Below are 15043 nucleotides of genomic sequence, written 5' to 3' on the forward strand. Positions count from 1 at the left end.
ACGAGGCTGGGTGGATGCTGTTGGTGCCACACCCAGATCCCTTTTACTCCACAGGTGCCACGTTCCCAGCTGCCGTTAAGTGCTGGCTGCTGCGAGCTCACAGCTGGTCCTCCTCTAGTCTGGAGAATGGCCCTTGCCTCCTGGGAGTCACTCTGCCTGGGAGGTTACACCCAGGGGCCGCCCTCAGCCAATGACTGACTAATTTGGGGTACAAAAAGCCAGCCCCCTTGTCTCAAGTGTGAGTAATTACATGCTGTGGTTGGTGCTCCTGATCCCCTGTTGTGAGTCAGGCCAAGGCTAGACTCGACCCAAGACCACAGCCTTGCTCAGCTCCTCCCTGCCCCATTCTGCTTCCCTCACTCCCTGCTCCTCCTGGCATCCCTGATAAACCACCTGAATCCTTGTCAGAGACTGCCTCCAGGGAACCCAACCTGAGACGCTATAGAACTTAGACCTCACGTTCTCTTTGTTTATGTTCTTAGATCTCCTGGCTAGGCAGTCTGATTTCTTTTTAGGACTGTGAGTTTCAAAAGGAAACCAAATCCAATGTATTTATCAGATATTAGTGAGGGGACACACTTGCTAATGGGCTTTTTATTGGCCCCCATGGAGTGGGGGTGTCTTTGGGAGTTTTAAAAACCAGACCTGTGGAGTGATGTGTAGGAGGTCCCTTTGGGTGTTGAGTGGGACTTTGTGTCTTCTAGGATTACTTCTGGATGCTTCTTCCCTGGGACTTTGTTTTTAAAGAAAACTATCCAGACACAAGGGATGAAAGGAGAGGGGACACCCTTGTGAGCGACAGCTTTCACCACAAAATGTCCTCACTGGTGGGAACTGAAAGCAGCCACAGTGCTCAAGGCACAAGGGAACACTTGGTATTCAGGTGGAGTAATCGGCCCTCCTCACCAGGAGCCCTGGGCTCTGTTTTGAGAATGTTTTCTGTAATAGTGAAATTTGAACAAGAAGCAAATGCCATTGTTTCAGTTGACAGTTGTGTTTCTTCAAGAAAAAAATGAAAGACAAATTTTTAAATATTTCAATTTTTTTCTGATGTGGAAGAACACAAACAATTTAACCACCTAAGCAAAGATGGAGAAGATTCTCATTTATGCACCTCCCTTACCAGCCTCCCCAGGTTCCTCAGTGTTAAAGAAAGCTCCTTGTTAGTCCTGGAACAATAGAAATGAGGTGAATGAAATCAACAGTGGGTACAAATATATTATTATGCATCTTTCAGAAATGCCCTTTTTCACCTTTCTTCTTGGGGTCAGAGGCTGAGCATCCCTCCCTCCCTCCACATGGCCTCTCCTTGGCATCATTAAATCAGTCCCTCCCTCTCACCTTCCCAAAGGACAGAAGTCCTTAACCTAGGTCCATGTCCCCTTGGTGATTGTGCAGAGTTCTTGGGCTCTGTGAACGTGGATCGGAAAACAATGGCATCTTTATTTTCACTTACTTCAAATTGAAATTTAGCCTTTTATTCAGTTGTGAATGTGGACAGCAAAGCACAGTAATATTAGCAGGACCTGTGACTGTCACATAGAAATCACTGATATTTTCATGTCAAGTTACAGTGTTGCAGATATTTCAAAATATCATTTACATTCATCCCTATTTCAAAGTTACAGTAGTTATTAGATCTACTGCCAAATCTTATTATTTAATGTGTGATAAAAAAAGAACACATATTACTAAACCACACATTGCTAAATATAATTATCGCTGTATTTTTGTATAATTGATTTCTTTGTAACCCTATTTTTCATTTTATGCATTTAAAAACATTGTTTTGAGAAGTGGTCCATTTACTTCACTAGACTGCCAAGTGTATCTGGTAGCACAAAAATAGGTTAAAAACCTCTGTTCTAGCGGTTTTCCCTGACTGTAGGAAAAGAAACATATTAGAAAAGCAAATATTTTCCTCTGCTTACTGGAGTAGACAAAAGATTTTTATTTAAATATCCAGAATTGGGACTTCATTATAAGGCTGTTGTCATGTTACATTTTTCCTTTTTAATATAGGGCCAAACTTGGAAGCCACTGCGGGAAGTGTTTCTCTGACTCTGTGGCTTCCAGCATCTACAATACACTGATAATGAAGTAAACATTCGTTCCTTGTTCTTGGTTTATTAAAGCCACGGGTAGCTGTCAGAGCTTTGATGAGCTCAAGAAAACTAGTGTTTCAGGCCCAAAGCAGAGAAACTTGGCATTGTGGTGACTGTGGCAGCCACTTTGTGGACAAATGGGCACATTCATGAGGTTTTCAAAGTGCTACGTCTGGTGTGTGTATTCTTGTTTCTACCTTTAAGGACTCCAGAGATCCAGAGGACCCAGGTCGGAAGAGCTACTTTCTCCTTTCCCCTATGGCTGCCTCACCTCACTGGATAAAAGATTCAGAATCCATTGAGGCTTGTAATTTCAATATGTTTTACTGTCTGAGACCATTTATGTCCTCCATATGGTTCTCGAGCTAGAAGCAGAGAAAAATTGTGGCCGTGACAGAGTTATTTGATGAGGGCCCATGGTGGCCCTGCTGACTTAGGTTCTCTTGAGTTGTCTGGCCTGCCAGCTTCTGTGAGATGCAGATCAACTTACATTTTGAGTGTGTGGTGGCCGGGTTTAACAGGCACCTTATGTGTGGCACCACGCCATTGCTGGGTCAAGTCGTACATCGCTGCACATCACCCCTGTCTTATGACATCAGACCTCTGAGCAGCCCACAGATCTTGGGAATTCCTCTGTCCCTGAAAGTATTCTTTGTCTTTAATCCAGTTGTTGCAGTGAGTGAACCCGATTTGTTCCAGATGTCCTAAGATTTAGTGATTCCGGAAACTACTCCTAAAGTGAAGGCTGATGAGGATTTGAATTCCTCTGTTAGTTGGGAACCAGCAGTTCTTTTCACAGTTAAACAGATGGGGTGAGAGGAGGGAGCCTGAGCTGCTTAGAGGGCCAGGGAGGGCCCTCTGGCTTCCCAGGTTTGCCTCGTTAGAAAGAGGATGGCCTGTGAAGTAAATACTGATTCTACCACTACATGAGTTATTAAACGAGCCAGAGCTAGGGCCAAATAGATGCAAGCAAAGTCAGTGAGGATATAGGCATGTAATTTTTTTTTTAAGTGGCACATTATTCATGTTAATTATCTGAGTGTTGCTAGGGAAAACACTATTTTGGCTCACATCACGTTAGTAAATGATTTTCTCTCACTTTATAAGCATAAAACTGGCCCAGGTGGGTACATATGAGGGAGACAGAGGTATTTCTGGTTTTCAAACCAGAAATTTAGCCCCAGGAATCATTTCCCTGACCCACTGTAAACTTTAATTGACATGCCTTACAGAGGTGCCTCGTGATCTCTGTCTGGGGTTAATAACCATGTGGGTCTGTTTTGCATGATTAAAAGGGATTTATAAAGCATGGTGAGATGTGAAGCACATCTCAAACTATATGGCATAATAATCCACTGTTGGAGAAGGTTAAAACCTACATCCATTCATCCATCCATCCATATAGCATATTCCATTTAATGATAGTATTACTGGTTTACCCGGTGTATGAGGATACAAACCATAGGACTATTAAAGCTACTTAAAGTTATGAGTTTAAAACAAAAGCAGAAATTAATGTAGACTGTTGCTCTTTAGATTTTTTTTAAGTGTATTTGAAAGTAGGCAAATCTTCAGATAGATGCTAGTGAAGATCTGGGACAAGCTGTGTAAGCTCATCAACCCCGGGGATTTAGCTGAAGCCCATCCAGAAGACTGGGAGTGTATCCAGGGAAACCAAAAGCAAGACAGCTGGAGGAGAAGCTGAGTGGTGACAGAGGTAGTGCGGGGTGGGCACACCTGAGAAGCAGGCTGGTCTCACACGTGGCACTGAGTTTTGAACAAAGAGAAACATGTCATAGGATGTAAAATGAGAGGATCCTGAGCAAGTCAGCATGAGGAACATCAAATGGGTTAGAGCAGGTGGTTCAGGGCTGAGGCTCCAAATCATAGGAGGTAGTCTGAGACTCGTGTTTCTATGGGGCCAGCGTAGGATAACCACAGGACAAGACTAATAATTGGGTGGAAGTAACAACTCCCGTCATTACAGAGTATTTTAAAGGATAAAACAAGATTAGATTTTATTTCTTAAATATATTTAGAATTGCACCTTTTTGGTACAATATCCTTTTTGGATATTTCTTGGTGATTTTTTTTTTTCTTTTACAAAAAAAAAAAATAGAAGTGATGTCTTTTTTTGGTGTTTTTGGTTGGTAAAATAAATCTCTAAATATTTCCCATGACAGCTAGAACCTTATAAGTTAGGAAACTTTACTGATTTTTCACAGCAGTGAAAATTGGTATTGGGATTGAAAATAACTTGATGTTTCAATGACATCTACAGGAATCCAGAGTAATAGGCAGTCACTAACTAAAATAAGCCAGCAAGACCAAAACAGTTTCCCATCCTTGTAGGATAGAGAAATTTCGGAACTTATACTGGAACATTCCATGAGAAATGACTCCTTTGTAGTCCCTTGCTGTACTTCAAGGTTTAATTGTCCAGAGTTCTTTCACATGAGAATGACTGTGTCTTGGGGAAAGGGTAGCTTTCCTACTTATTACGAGCTGAGAGAAAAGGACTAAGAATCTGAAAACATGGTACATTAATCCATTGCCCACATTCCCTCTGCTTGGCTCATAAGGGGCTGACTCCAGAAAATTCCATTTCCCAGAATCCCTTGCTGACAGATTTCCTGTTAAGTTTAGCCAATGAGAGAACTAGCGTGAGATTGGAGGGAGGGAGGAGGAGAAAAGTCAAGATATTTCCCCCAACCCCACCCACTTTAAGCAGCATTCTGGCAATAGCTACCTCTCCAGCTCTCACCTCCCTCTTGGCAGTCCCAGCTGTGGTCACAACTGCTCCTCCTTGGTCCCCCCAGCTCTAGGCATGATAGTTGCTTCTAACTTCTGGTTTTCCTCAGCTCTCCTCGTTTGTTCTTTTGGCACCTTTGTACCTAGTTCTCCATTTTAATCCCTTCTAGTAAACTACCAGCGTGGAGTCTGTCTTCCTGTCTGACCTCAACTGATACCATGGGTTTGAATCCTGGTACAGCCACTAGGTAAACTGATATCACCACTAGTTGCCAAATAAGTTAATAAGCCACTTACCTTATTTGGTGCTCAATGTCTTTGTCTGCAAAGTAGGGAGGAGGATGGTCTGTAATTGATTCTGAGGTCCTTTTCAGTTTTAAAAGTCCATGAGTCCCTAAACTTTGCCCTATAACACATGACCAGAAAAATGGGTATATTTCCCTACCTTCATCATGGAGCATTTTTATCATTTACTCCCCAGGGCATGGCTTGGCCTTCATAATGCTCAGTGTGTACAGATTTTGATGAGGGCGTTCACCCTGGCATCATACCACTAAAGGCTGATGTTGGCAGCTTTATTCTTTGGAGACATAGAAATGTTGGGGTTTTGAGAATGGATTTTATGTTGTTGGTATAAATCACTAATTTTCTATATAGATCACTATTTTTCCATAATTCGTGTCACACAGAGGGCTCTTTGAATGCAGATGCTTCTGTAATGTAATGAAACAACTCTCGGATGCAGCAGTAGGCTTGACTGTAAAAGCTCTCAGCCCACAGAGGTGAACAGAGGCTGAGGAGTAAACACCATAATGACATTCTGCGACAAAATGGTGCAAACACTGTTGTGCCTAACACAATTGGAGGTATCGGCAGCTGCCTTCCAAAGTTGGGAAGCTGAGGGCAGTCCCTTACAGAGTGCAGGCCCTGCAGGGGTGGGCTCAGAAATTTGTGCTTGCTGCCATCTACATCTTCTCAAATTGGTCCCTAGTCATTCTCTCCAAAGTGGATTGCACTGGAGAAGCTCAGAAATATATACCCCTCAGATTTGGCAAGGGTAATGTCCTGTGTACCTTACCGTAAGGTGCACTGGTTTAGGGCAGGGAAAATATTCAAGATAGTTAACCTTCACAGCATAGGCATACCTACCTTTAAGAGCAGTTGCCAGTCGTAGACAGCCAGCACAGCACCCCTGGTGCAACCCACTGACAGTCAGCCCTGGTTAAGGGGATTGTTTGGTCACCCACATTGACATTTAGCAGGACTGTGAGGCATGAGTGGGCTGGAACCATCAATAGAAATGAAGACTGTGGCACCTGAGATGGATCCTTGTGACAGTTGCTCAAGAAGGAAAAGTGAACAGAAAAAGGATCACAACGGGTGAGATGGGGTTTCCCCAGGGACTTGGGTCCCTTCCAGATGTTCAGAGATAATAGGATTGACTGATCTGATCTGTCAGTGACAGGCCTCATTTGCTGGATTGTTCTCTCATTCATAAAGCTGGCATAGGACCTTGCAGCAGGCACGGTCAGTGCTGTTTAAATCCCATTTACCCTTATGTGCTGGCCTGGTATCTGGCTCCCATAACTGCATCTCCTTGCCTGCTCTGCCCTCCAGGTAGAGGTGCTGGGAACAGATGCCCTCCCTCCTCCACAGCCCTCAACCAGTGATTGACTGGAGTTAGCACAGAACCACTTCCCTCACCGTGCAGCTGGGATAACTCTGTTTCCCAGAATTCCCCAGCAAGATGACTCTCCAGGTGCCCACAGTGGTAATTGACTTGATGTCACATTCTTTATTGGTTCCCTGACCTTCCATGTCTCACTCCATCCCTCTTCTACTGGTGTTTTGTGGGACCACCTCCCGAATAAAAGACTTGCTCTCAAACCTGCCTGAGAGTCTGCTTCTGAGAGGGCCATCCTAAGACATTCCTTATTGCCTAGGTCCGTCTGGCTTGCTTCCTTTTTCCCACTACACCACATGTAACTGTTGAGGATCACCTGCACCGTGTACAACTTTGGGCATCAGATGTTGGTGAAACTCAGAATTATTTTGTGGGGAAGAAAAGCACACATGTGGTGTGCCTTTTCTTTTTTGGCATTTCACAATATTCATTACAGCATTTTACAAGCAAGTGAGTTAGAAGCTAAATATTATCAATCTTATTTTTTTCAATACTCAATTTTATTTTTACCCAAATTTACTTTATTTTCCCTAGACCTCCATTTTGCAAGTAACGTGAGCCAATATGTACCACTGAAGATGAATCACAAATCAATTATATTACATTGTTAAAAGTAAGATACATGGAATTTACTAAGAGTCTAGAACGGTCCTGACCAATAGAAAAATAATGCAAGCCACATATGCAATTTAAAATTTTCTGGTAGCCCATTGAAAAATCAAAGTGAAATTGGCAAAACAAATATTTAATGTATCAAAAAATTATTTGAACATTTAATTAATGTTAAAATAATGATTGAGATTGCATTCTTTATTTTATCAGGCTCAGCCTTGAAATCTGATGTGTATTTTACACTTAATTCAGACCTGCTGCATTTCAAGTGATCAAAAGCTACGTGTGGCTAGTGGCTACCGCACTGGACAGCACAGGCCAAGACCGTGCACTTCAGAGTTGTCTAACCCAATAAGCGAGAGAGCAGGGGTAATTATACGCCACTTCCCATCAGCAATTGGTTGAGGGCTGCTACAGTGCATGTCAGGGGTTTAATTCTTAGGCACTTCGCTGGTCTGCGGAGAAAAGTCCTCTAACAAAAATAGAATAAGACCCTGGGGACAGGGGAAGAACCACCCATAGCCGACTACATTTCATAATACCTTCACTTTGGTGCCTTCTTATTTGTTAACAAATTACTTGCAACACATCTGGCGTTGGGGACTCAAGATAACATGCCTAAGTTCAGTAGAGGATCAACCTCAAACTCGGACATTCAAGATCTATGGGAATCTGGATGCATCCTACGTATTCTGCTTGCCTCCCGCTGATCTTACTGCTAGGGCTGTGCTTTTTGTGCTCCTTTCCATATTATTTCTGAGTCTCCTCTATCCTTTTACCCATGTTTATTTTTCCCTCTGCCTTGAATATACTTCCTGTTTCTCTGCCCACCCATATGCTCCTCATTCTTTAAGATGTGGTTCAATTCCTCCCTCTCTCAGGGAACTTCTTATGAGAACGTCAATCTACAGTGATTTCTTTCCCCTGAATTTCTCTTGCACCTCATTCTGCACCTGTTCCTTTGGCATGGCTTGTCTTATCAGCTTTGTGGTATATTTCCGTCACCTTATAATCAGTTTATTTGGTACTTTGTGTTCCTATCTCTCATAGGAAGACATCGGATGAGCAACTGTGGTTTCATTTTTCTCGTGATTGTAATTTTAAGCACTAATAGTTGAAAAGCTCTGATAGTTGTCAACAAAGTACCAAGAAGGAAATTGCCCAATAGAGCTGCTGAAGGCATCTGGAATCATCCCGAATACCTCCACCAATTTCAAGGAAATTTGTCAAGAGGGAAAATAAGCACCTCAGATAGCTTTTGTAAAGAGATGACACTTTCCAATATTCTAAATATTCTAAATGCTAAGAAGGCTAATAATTTCATTTCTCATCCTACTATAGCCAAATAAGTTTTATGTGAATTTTATACTGTTTTGTTTTATTTTTATGTACTTTAGGAGCAATGGAAACAGAGGGAGGAACACTGGACCAGGAGTTAGGGGGGTTGCCTGGCTCTGCCACTATCTGCTGAATGACCTCAGGGAAGTGGTTAACTTGGACCTTTATCTGCAAAATGATGACTCAAATGAGCCCCCATCCAGCTGTCAAATTCCATTTCAGATTTTATGATGTCTGCCCATTTTTAAGAATAGGAAGCATTTTTTATGGTTTTAAATTGCAGTGGCTATAATGTATGCCATTGCTTTTATGACACATTGTTGGGGATATCTGAGATGCTGGTTGCCAAATCCTTACTCAGGATTGCTGCCTGCAATTTTGATGTTTCTCCTATGGGACAATATAATCTGCATCGCAGTGGACTTTTAAATATGATTTCCGTGAATGGAAAACCTAGAGAGTGTGAGAGAGTGTGTGTGTGTGTGCATGTGAATGTATGTGTGTGGACAATCAATCTTAGCAAGATTTTTGTTGACAGGGCTATCATCCCATTAATTGTAGGGCTCATGGTTCAGCTCTTTAGTAATGCCTTGCCTAATACCACCCCCCCATACTCCTCACCTACCCCCACTGCCCCTACAGAATCCCTTCTTTGTACTCTCATAGCATAAGGGGTCTCATGAGGATGTTCCCTTATCCCTGTGGGTCAGCAGTTAGCACATGTTGACATCAGCAAATGTCTTGCATGTTTCTCTCCTCCACTAGTCTGTGAACTTGAGAGCTGGGACCTATACCCCTGGTGCCTAAGTTGGGAAGCTAGTTTTAAAAGGTGGTGGATGAATAAATGACCAGAAAGAAAAAAGGAAGGTGGATGGAAGGGAGAATGGAAGGAGGAAGTCAGGAAAGGAAGAATGGGTAGATTTGGCTGCCCTATACTATTATGCTACTTGTCATTATCAAATGTAGTTGTGGTTGGCAAATTAATATCAATAATAATGCTATAACAGGAATTTTTGTAAACTCAAGACAGGTGACTGGTATGCACTTGATTAACTCCTGTTTTAGTATCCTTTATTCAGGCTGGATTTAAGCTAGCAGCAAAAGAAAATAAAAGTGTCATATTTTATGAAAGATAGATTAAAACTGCAAATTGTTTAAATAAGGTCGTGGTTTATATCTTTAAGACTTAAGGAAGATCTAAAAAGATCTAGTGGAAAATTAGTTATTAAACACCATCCAGCTGCTTTAATTTCTTTCCTTAGCATCTTCACAAAAAAATTATCCCCTCATAAAATTGTTTCTGTGATGGCAGAAGGGTAAGAATTTGCATTGGAGGCTTTAGTGGTTCAGCATACGATCATTGATATGGAAATCTATTGCATTTACCAATAAGGAACTTTGAATGGTACCCACTCTTAATGTACAGTGATGAATGAGGACAGAGAACAAGTTCCACAGCAATCCTCAGTCACACAGCTACCAAGATGCCAGGAGTATCATCTGCTGTTTGGAGTACTGAATGAATTGGTGCTAAACTTAAATATAAACCCATCATGTCAAAAACACTGCTATAAAGGGTGTGTTAGGACAGTTGTATTTTTTTTTTTTTTTGGTGAGGAAGATCAGCCCTGAGCTAACATCCATGCTAATCCTTCTCTTTTTGCTGAGGAAGACCGGCTCTGAGCTAACATCTATTGCCAATCCTCCTCTTTTTATTCCCCCAAAGCCCCAGCAGATAGTTGTATGTCATAGTTGCACATCCCTCTAGTTGCTGTATGTGGGACGGGGCCTCAGCATGGCCGGAGAAGTGGTGCGTCCGTGCGCACCCGGGATCCAAACCCGGGCTGCCAGTAGCGGAGCACGCGCACTTAACCGCTAAGCCACGGGGTCAGCCCACGGGACAGTTGTATTTTTGACAACAAAGGAACAATATGTTTCCAGCAGGCTGTATATGTGCTGTAAGATATGCTTTATAGAAACTGTATGGTTTGTATCTTATGTTGACTCCTAATAATCCTTTTCATATAAAAGTACACCCGAGTAATTGGTGTACAAAGTAATACGACCCACTGAAAAGACTGCACAAGCAAATAGAATTAACGGGAAAATTACTCAGGGAATAAAATTCCTTGAAAATTATAAAGATTGTTCTTCAGTAAATAAGTAAGCACCTCTGGAATATTTGGCACAAAAACCCCGTCCCTGATCATTTTACTCTTTCAGCAGTCCTGTCAGAGAGGTTGGTCTTCGTGAGGTCTTATTTTTTCAAATATCATGAAAAGACATTTCTTGCCAAAGCCCTTCCTGACGGAGATGGAGTTTATATAACAGCTGTATCTCAGACGGCCTTCATGCCGAAGGAAGTTTGGCACCAGCTCCAGCTCAGCCCCTACATGGCTGAGTGACCTAGATCAAGATCTGAGGGGCTCAGCGTCTTCATCTGTGACATGCAAAGGTTGAGCTGATGGTCTGTTGTGGGGCTGTTGTGCATGTTTATTCATTCAACAAGAATTCCTTGAACACCTACTGTGTCTCAGGCACAACTCTCACTGGGGATTCAGTGATGAGCAAAACCAGACGGGTCCCTGTCTCCTGGCGCTTAGATCCTAGTTGGGGAGCGATAGTCCTTAATCAAATAGCCACACAAATAAATGTGTCATCACAACCTTGAGAAGTGCCGGGAAAGATTGGTGGAGCCTATGGGGCTGGAAAAGCCCAGATTAGGGAGATTTATTTCACCCAGAAGGGAGACCAGAAAGGGCCTCCTGGGGTGTGACAGGCAAGCTGCTGGAGAACGTGAGCTACGATGGAGAGGAATGGGCTTTGAAGACAAAGGAGGCCCTGAGTTCTAAGCCCAGCACAGTTCCTTGGGTGGTCACCATTATCTCTCTGCATCTCAATTTCCTTATCTCTAAAAACGGCACTAACATCGGGAACCTTTCATGGTGTTGTAAGGTTTCAGAAGAACAACATGTACAAAAGTACCCAGCATGATGCTGGCAAATTAAATCTCAGTTCATTTCTAAGAATAGTTTTGGAAACAGAGATGTACTGTTTTGTACATAAATTTTTAGCTGTGAAGAAAAAGGGAAGACAGCTTTGAGATTTCTCTTTTTAAAAAGTCTGAGATCACGTTCTGCCCTGGAAGGTGCCTGGCTTCCTTTAATCACAGAACCGTGTTTGAATCTCTTGACTTCGAAATCCTGGGAATGACTTTGCTGCATGATTAAGTGACAGAGGCCCGAGCTTTAGGGGCTGGCAGAAGGTTAGCCATCCCTGGCCTGATCCCTTGCCATTTACACATGAGGAGAGAAGGCTGATCACATGAACAAAAAAACTGGAATGAGGAGGCAGCCCCTACCCTACGGTCCTGGGATTTTCTCTCTTGTCTCTCTGCTTAATTTTCCATTTGGGAACTATAGACACTCTCTGAGGTGACTGGGCTACTTGTGAGAGCTTATGCAATTCCTTTTCAAGATAAAGCAAGGTTAGCTCTCTCTCATAACTCCTCAAGGCCTGAGGATTACTCTTTAATCTTACAAAAGCAAACAGGAGGACAGAAATAACCCATCAATTGTTTAAAATTAAAATGGCCAACAATAATAAATAATTGCCACAATAGCTTGAGGTCAGGGTCTTAATTTATTGGAGGCCATTCAAGAATTTGAAACTTTTCTCTAAGTTAATTTTTCACATCTTGTTTGGATCCTTAGAGCTCTTGCTTCCAAAAGCAAGACCATCAGATCTCTAATTGCACGTTATTCTTGTTGACGTGCCAGGCATTCAGGAAAGTAAAGTCCTCTCTTCATGGATGAATAATGATGATTCTTCCCCCAAAAAGTCCATATTTAGGGGCTGGCCCTGTGGCCTCGTGGTTAAGTTCCACATGGTCTGCTTTGGTGACCCGGGTTTGGGTCCCGGGTGCGGACCTACACCACCACTCATTGGCGAACATGCTGTGGCAGCGACCCACATACAAAAAGAGGAAGATTGGCAGTGGATGTTAGCTGAGGGAGAATCTTTCTCAGCAAAAAAAAAAAAAAAAAAAAAAAGCCCATGTTTCAATGTATTGTAGCCCACTGAGATTTTGGATTATTCTGTTTCCTGCTGTATTAATGGTTGCAAACAACAATAAACATGTGCTGGTTACTTTAAGCAGAAAAGGAATTTATTGGAAGGATATGGGCTGGTTCAAAGCATAGGCGGGAAGGCTGGAGAACCAGTGTGGGTAGGAAACAAAAGAGGCAAGATTTAGCTCAGGATGCCGTCTCTGGGCTCTCAACTCCTGTGCAACCACCTCAGATGATCTCAAAGGGCCCTGGTGTCTTTGTGCAGCCCTCAAAATTCATGGCCCCGGTTAGGGGTCCTCTGGTCACCACGCTGAGGCCGCTTGACCACCTTTAGATCACATGACTGCACTTAGTCCGGTGCCCACACTTTAATGACCAAGAGGAGGAGAGAGCGAAGATTTGCCCCCTTTCTGCTGATGTGCCCCTCCTACCTATCCTGAGACTTCCCCCAAACAGGAAGGTGTCAGGATGCTGAATGGCCCAAAATAACAATTGTCCTCTATGCAAACCCTGGTATGCTTGATCGTATCTTCTATTAACTGATTTGCCAATGTGAGTTTATTTTGTCCAAAGCTACATCACATAATAATCATCAGTCTTGTGTATCTTCATCATTGTCATCATTCTTGTCACCACCATCGTCCCATTGATGGCCCATTCACTACCCATTCTCCTGGGCTGCCATTTCCCTCCATCTCTTCACCCCTCAAACATTCCCTCCTCCTCCTCTCCCTTCCCAGTCTTTGACCCTGCTTCTATTTCACTGCAAAATGGAAGCAATCACAAGGAAATTTTTGTTTGTTCGTCCCACCCATCTACTAACGCATCTATGCCATATGCTCCACTTTCTCACCTCATACCAGCAAAGGCCAGCCGCTCCACTTGTTCAGCAGGCCATCCAGCAATTGTGCCCTGTCATGTCTTCATTAATTGTTCCCTCTCTAATAGATCCTTCCCATTATCCTGCAAATATGCTATGGTAATTCCCATCTTAAAACAAAGAAAAAACAGTTCCCTTGAGCCCGCTTCCCCCACCAGCTATCATCCTATTTCTCTGCTCCCCTTTACAGGAAAACTCCTCCAGATAGTTGTCTGTACTCACTGTTTTCATTTATTCTCCTCCTACATCTGTTAAACCGACTCCAATCAAGCTTTCATCGCCATCACTCCACTTAAGCAGTTCTTATCAAGATCACCAGTGACCTCCAGATGGCTAATTCCAAGGCCAGTTGTAATTCTTCATGTCAGTTTAACCTATCTGCTGTGTTTGGCAAAATTGATTACTCCTTCCTTGAAGCATGTGGCCCCTTGGATACCATTTCTCTTGGTTTTCCTCCTATTTGCCTACCTACTCTTTCTCAGTCTCCTTTGCTGGCTCCTCCTCATCTTCAACTCCTAAGTGTGAGACCTCTTCTCTATCTACATGCATTTCCTATTGATCATTTCTAGTCTGTCTCACCTGTTTATCTCCAGCCCATACCCTTCAACTCTAGACCCTTGTCTCAACATCTCTTCTTAAAATTCCAATAGGCATTTGGATTTTCTCAGCTAAACCTTCTATACTCATGGTCTTTCTCATCTCAATAAATGACAACCCATCCCTTCCAGTTGTTGAATCCAGAATCCTTGGAGCCATCCTTGACTCCTCTCTTTCCCTAACACCCCTCATTCTATCCATGAGCAAAATCTGTTGGTACAACTTTTGAAACATATCCAGCATATGACCTCTTCTCACTACCTCAGTTTCCACCACCATGGTCTGAGCTGCCATCTTCTTACACCTGGATTAATACAAGAACCTCCTAAGCAGGCTCCCTGTCCCCTCCTCCCGCCCCCCAACCACTCACTCCAGACTGTTCACATGACAGCCAGTGTGAGCCCTTAAACATGGAAGTCAGGTTACACTCCTTCTCTGCTCAGAGCCTTGTGGGGGCTTCCATCTGAGTCAAAGGTCCTTATGATGGCCCGCAATGCCCTGTGTAATCTGCCTGCCCCTAATCCCTTCACCTCTCTAAACCTATTTCCTCTCATTCTCCTCCTCACTCACTCCTCTCAAGCTACACTGGCCTGCTTGCCAGTCCTTGAACATGCCAGGCACAACTTTTCCTTTGCTAGTTCCCAGATAGCTGTGCATCTTGGTCCCTTTCCTCCTTCAGGTTTCTCCTGAGAGGTCACTTCATCAGTGGGGCTTCCCTGACCACCCTATTTAAAATTGCAACCTACTCTCCTCCCAGTCTGGTGTTCTCTCTCCTTCTTTCCCTCTGTAGGTTTTCTCCATAGCTCTTATCACAATCTGACTGTATTTTTTACTTCTTTATTTATGTGTTTTCTGTCTCCCTGAAGCCATAAGAAGGCAAGCACTCTATTTTGTTCACTGCCCTTTCTCTAGAACATAGAGTAGTGATTGGCATGCAGTAGGTCATCAAAAATATTTGAATGAATAAATGGATGACTGAATTCTATGTATAGGTTATTAAATGTCT

At 43.0% G+C, this 15043-nt stretch overlaps 1 protein-coding gene across 1 annotated transcript in view; it reads left to right on the plus strand.

The window, feature by feature from the left end:
* The window catches only part of ITGA9 (integrin subunit alpha 9), a 334926-nt gene that overhangs the window by 194507 nt on the left and 125376 nt on the right, over nt 1–15043 (plus strand). The gene's annotated exons all lie outside the window — the stretch shown is intronic.

The sequence above is a fragment of the Diceros bicornis genome, chromosome 2, assembly GCF_020826845.1.
Source record: "Diceros bicornis minor isolate mBicDic1 chromosome 2, mDicBic1.mat.cur, whole genome shotgun sequence".
NCBI classification, from domain to species: domain Eukaryota; kingdom Metazoa; phylum Chordata; class Mammalia; order Perissodactyla; family Rhinocerotidae; genus Diceros; species Diceros bicornis.